The sequence below is a fragment of the Citrus clementina genome, unplaced genomic scaffold (genome assembly GCF_000493195.1).
Source record: "Citrus clementina cultivar Clemenules unplaced genomic scaffold, Citrus_clementina_v1.0 scaffold_1, whole genome shotgun sequence".
NCBI classification, from domain to species: domain Eukaryota; kingdom Viridiplantae; phylum Streptophyta; class Magnoliopsida; order Sapindales; family Rutaceae; genus Citrus; species Citrus x clementina.
Genome location: NW_006263303.1, coordinates 10,750,188 through 10,756,047, shown reverse-complemented (window position 1 = coordinate 10,756,047; position 5,860 = coordinate 10,750,188). Strand labels below are relative to the sequence as shown.

Here is a 5,860-nt window from a genome sequence, read left to right as displayed (position 1 = left end):
CAGTACCACTTATTATTCTTCTTTTTCTTCTTCAAGCCCTGCAGAGAAAATCTCAAGTTTTAGGTACCCAAACCTTTTTGGGTCCTTGAGAGCAATGGTTCTTTTCGGAACCCAAACACATTTCATACCATAATACGCATTTCTCTTCACTGGACATCTATTTTTCATATGACCATCTTGATTACAATAATGACATACAATTTGATTATTAATAAATGTATTCTTCACAAAATAACCCTTGTAATACTTTTGTTTCAAATTTGGCTTATAACCAATGTCTCTTTTGTCAAATACACATTTTTGTGAGTTTATCAAGTTATCCAACATCGTTTTATCACAATCTCATTTATTTCATTACTCTTCTTTCTAAGCATTTCATTTTCATTTTTCAAGTCATTCATGTGTGACTCTAAGTGCTCATGTGAAGTGCTAGAATTCTCAAATAATGCAACTCTATCATGCAATGTTTTATTCTCTAATTCTAGGCACGTAATCTTTGTACTAAATGATTCATTTTCATTTTTAAGCTCCATCATTTTCTTTTTAAGACATATATTCTTTTTATCAATCTTCATCAATTCATCATGCAAATCCTTAAAGGCATCATGTAATTCATCATATGTAGGAAGAACGCTTACCTCATCAAGTTCATTACATGATTCTTCCCCAAAGGCCATGAGAGCTAAATTAGTCATCTCTTGTTGCTCTTCATCATCGCTTGTTTCCTCATCACTATCATCCCACGTGGCCACCATAGCTTTCTTCTTGAATTTGTTGAGGAGAGGACATTCCGGTTGTATGTGTCCAGGCTTCTTGCATTCATAGCAAGTAATTGGCTCTTTCTTCTTCTTTTTGTTTTTGTGACTTCTAAACTTTCTCTGCTCGTTATTCTTCTTGTAAAATTTTCTGAATCTTCTAGCCAACATAGCCAACTCCACATCATCCATCTCGCTTTCCTCATCACTCTCACGTTTTGAGGCTTTGAGAGCAATGTTTTTCTTCTTTTCCTCATGCCCTTTTTTTGCTACTAAATCTTATTCATATAAAATGAGAGAACCAATTAAATCATCAATAGGTAAGACATTTAGATCTTTGGCTTCCTTAATGGCAATCCTTTTTTGTCTCTATTCCTTAGGTAACGACCTATTGATTTTCATAACTTTCTCGCTATTAGAAAAAAATTTTCCTAGGGCTCCTAGAGTGTTCAATATGTCCGTAAATCTAGTATAATTAGTATATATACTCTCATTTTATTCCATTTGGAACAATTCATATTGTCGAGTGTACCTACTAATTTTTTACTCTTTCACTTGACTCGTGCCTTCATAAACAACTTCAAGTTTGTGCCAAATTTCATTAGCACTTTCACAGCTAGACACTCTATGGAACTCTTTCTTATCTAGTGCACAAAATAAGGCATTCATAGCTTTGGAATTTAGAAAGGTCTTTCTCTTTTCCAATTTATCCATTCTCACGAAGGTTTTGGAATATCTTCCTCGACTTCATTTTTAGCCAAAGGCATGAAAGGACCATCATTAACGATTTCCCAAATTTCATAATCTAAAGCTTGCAAGTAAATTTTCATCCTAGTTTTCCAATACGGGTAATCGTTTCCATCAAAATATGGTGGTCTAGTAGTGGATTGTCCTTCCCTAAATGTAGAATCATTATGAGTTGCCATTGATCTTTAGCTCTAGACAGTTAAGTCTAAACAAGAGCACCTCACTCTGATACCAAATGAAATACAAGTGTGCAACCCAAGAGGGGGGTGAATTGGTATTTTAAAAATTATCCTAACAAAACCACACAACAATCCAATCTAACGCCTTAATAAATTCGAAAGCAATAAGTTCAATAAAAGCAAAATAACAAATGAGCAAGAGAGAAGAAAAAAAAATACACGAATTTTTACGTGGTTCGGCAATCCCTGCCTATGTCCACGCCTCCAAGCGATCCAAGTTTGAGGATTTCACTATCCAAGCCTTCCAAGGCTTCAAATGTTTACAATTGACTTCAAGGTGTCAATGAACCTTTACAACAAAGAGATTATCTCCCAATCTCTTTACTCAAGTGTCTCACACACTCAAACACTCACAATTAAGATGAGGAATTGAAGATTACAATAAAAACTCTCTTAAAGAGTAGATAGACAAATTGAAGAACAAAAGATGATTCAAGGTTTTATGATTTGCAAAATGAGAGCTCAATGAATGTTGTGTGCTTTTTTATTTTGCTTGCAAGAGAGCTTGAAAATGAATTAGATTTGAGTTTGGTGATAACCGGCTTACCGTTTATGGATATCCGGTTAGCCGCTTAATGTTACCGTTACAGCCAAAAGTTGAATTCTTGAACATCTGGTATACCGCTTATGAAATCCGAATAGCCGTTTATATCCCAAAAACTTACTGCTCAAATTCGGTCTACTATTTGTCAGGATCCGGATAGCCGCTTGCTACAGTAACTGCTACAGTGAGATATTTTCTAAAAATTATAGTTTGACCCTAAAACTTTATATAATTGTATTATGGTCCAAAACGTTATAAATCTTTTCAAATAAGTCCAATTTTGAAATTTCTAAAAATTACTTCATTAATCCCAAAACTTTTAGAAAGCATATTTAAATATGTGAAATAGTTCCAAATCCGAAATTTAAAACAATATTTATTAAAATCAAAGATTGTAAAATTCTTTCATTTTAATTCACAACATGAAAAACAACTTAACTCCATAAAATCATTTTCTTATTATAAAATCACAATACATAAATCTTTGTTTAACCAACACATGTGGTTTGTTATCATCAAAATCAGTATTTATAGTCATATAGGCTAACAAGATATCTGTAGGGTCTCATATTGATAGGCTTGGTTTTTTCTTTGAGAAGAATGTGGTGATTTACTTCTCTTACTAGAGGTAATTGTTCAGGTTCAGCAAAAATGTTAGCAAAAGTTGTTGCATATCTAGATGGGCATCTGGTTGTGTTATCTCTTTAGATGGTTGTACGTAAATAGCGAACATAGAACTTCTTTGCCTAAGTTTCTTCGAAATTACTTTCAAGGATGCAGCTTGAATGGGTTGTTCATTCCCTTGTAACCTTTGAAATTGATTCTGCCATTTAAACTCTAGAGTCATTTGTTTTCAATTACACACTACTGTTCCAATTATTCTAACCATAGCACGCCTAACACCAAGTCTAACCTAATTAATGGTAGAGAGTATAGTGTAAGATAAAACAAAATACCTTGAAGGAAAATCTACACATGCTCAAATCTACCCTAGCATTTTATTGGGCTGCCATTAGCTACTCTCACATTCAAAGGCTTAGTAGGGATAACTGGCAGTTGTAACAAGATGGCTACTTTCTCACTGATGAAGTTATGTGTAGAGCCACTATTAAATAATACCATGACTTCGTACTGCCCAATTCTAGCTGATACTCGCATGGTTTTAAAGATGGTCTATCTTGTTAAGGCATGCAAAGAAATTTCGAGTTTAGGAGGAAACACAATTAGTATTGCATCAATTCCATCCCCATCTTCTCCGTCATCTAAAAAGTTCTCTTCCAAAAATAAAAGTTGTAGTCCTCGACATTTATGTCCTATAAAAAACTTTTCATCCTAGTTAAAAGAGAGACATTGAGCATGCCTTCTTCTCATTTGTTCCCAAGATATACATTTTAGTGGAGTTGTTGTAGAATCCCAGGTGCTATAGACTGATAAAACAACCCAAGACTCTGCCCCAAGACCTCAAGCCAAAAGAACAAGATGCAGCAAGATGCTTAATTGAAAAGTTACAACTAAGATGATACTCTGGAACTAGATGATTAAACTAATATGACTAAAGAATCAACAGAAGTAACGTAATCGAAAGAACAAAAGAATCTTAACGTGGTTCAGCTAGATTTCTCTAACTTACATCCACTGGAGGGAAATAATGCAGCTTTATTGATTTCCTTGAGATGAATTACAGAGTAATGCTTGGATTATCCAAGAAGGGTCACAAATTAGCTTTATATAAACAGCTTCCTTCTCTCTCTTCAGCTCTCTCTGCTCTCCAACCAATTGCTTCCACCTCAGCTGTTCCATAACAGCTTCAGTTAACGAACCCAGAAAATCTCCAGCACCTCATGTGAGTTCCTCGTGCTTCTAACGACAAATAACGAACTTTGCAAGCTGAGCTCAAGCACGTGACATATGCGTGCATCACTTAAATCTAAACGACAACTCCATGCGTCGTTCAAAAGTGTAATTCTTGTACACATCAAAACGCAGGATCCTGTGCCGTTTGAGTTTAAGTGTTTCCAGCTTCTAAACACAAAGTCTTCTGCCGTTTTGGTTTTCTGGATTTGCTTTCACAAACAACAGTTGTTGGTTTTGATTTTGTTAAGATTGATAGCTCTAGTGGTGGTCGATTGAATGGTGGTGGCCGAGTGATTTTTCGTTGATGAATTATTTGCTCATCCCGCATGTGAGCAAGGCTAATTGCCTCCTCTAGAGAGGGTTTGAACATTTATATATTGTCAGTAATTTTTTATTTGAGCCCTCCCATGAAAGTCCCTACCAATGCCTTTTGCATCTATCCTCAAATATGGTTGACTAGTTTTTCAAACTTTTTCTGGTAAACCTATGGTGAACCAATATGTTTTACCCTTTATAATGCTTCATCAAAGCTTTCACACTCGAAAGGTCTAAATCATGCCTATAGTTCTTCCTCAAATTCAGCCCATGTCACCACTTTTCTTACTTCTTTGTAAGCCCAAAGTAGTCATTGCCACCATTGATTAGCCTCTCGTTCTAGGTGAAATGAAGCCAAAGGAACTTTTTATAACTCTATGGTATCTTGCGAGGAATTGATTAACTCGGTTGAACTACTTTGTTGGTTCATCACCCGAATATCTTGGGAACTCAAGTTTGGCTGTCTTGAATGAGAACATCTGTCAACTTCCCTCTGTACTTTCTCAATGATCTTCCTGACTGATGCTAATTGGCCATCACGGTCACCCTTGCTGTTAGATCCTGCTCCAACGGTAAGTAACGCTTCAGATAGCTTGTTAATAGATTATTCCATATGTTATAATTTATCAGCTACAACCATTTCCATTATATTCATTCAATCTTGAAGTCCACCTAACACTTGCTCTAATTGTTCAATTTGTTCTTGTTGGTTGCCATTGTAGTCACAGCTCTAATACTAATGTTAAGTCCCATTCAACGTTTGATTACAATTGCTAAAAAAAAATTCTCTTATGGTGAGAATAAAGCCACTAAATTGGATGAAATTATTTATTGCCTTCATTGAATTTTGATGGAATATAAATACATAAAGTTGAATCACTTCTCTTAAACTCTGGATCATGATTACTATAAATAAGGAAAACACTACTTATATCATAAATAAATAACTAAATTGCCCGACCTATTCTTAAGCATGTGAATGTTGGCCAACAATGTAGACTCAAGCTTCAACAACAAGTCTTCAGTAGCACAACAACATATCCTTCTTACGTGTATCTTGGATTTCTGATAGGAACACGTTGAGATCACCTTGGCCTATTAGTAAAACAAGAATGACGTCCATGCAAATGAATAGTAAGTAAAAAGTTGAAGTTTAATAATTGTCATGATGTTAATAGGAATGGTTTATGAGGTGGGTTAGCATTATTATGTGATTTAAATATGACAGTAAATGTGACTTCTTATAGTAGCTATCATATTAACGTTTAGTTTCAGATAAAGAATCGTAAGAAATGGAAGTGTACATGGATGTATGGCCATCTAAAGATAGCTCAGAAGAAGTTTACCCAGACCTTGCTTAGAATATTATTAAATTTATCTTCTTTAACTTGAATCTGTTTAGGGGA

At 34.9% G+C, this 5,860-nt stretch overlaps 1 pseudogene; it reads right to left on the bottom strand.

The window, feature by feature from the left end:
• Positions 1–947, bottom strand: part of LOC112095629 — a 12,832-nt pseudogene extending 11,885 nt beyond the window's left edge.
• Positions 948–5,860: the final 4,913 nt, after the last annotated feature.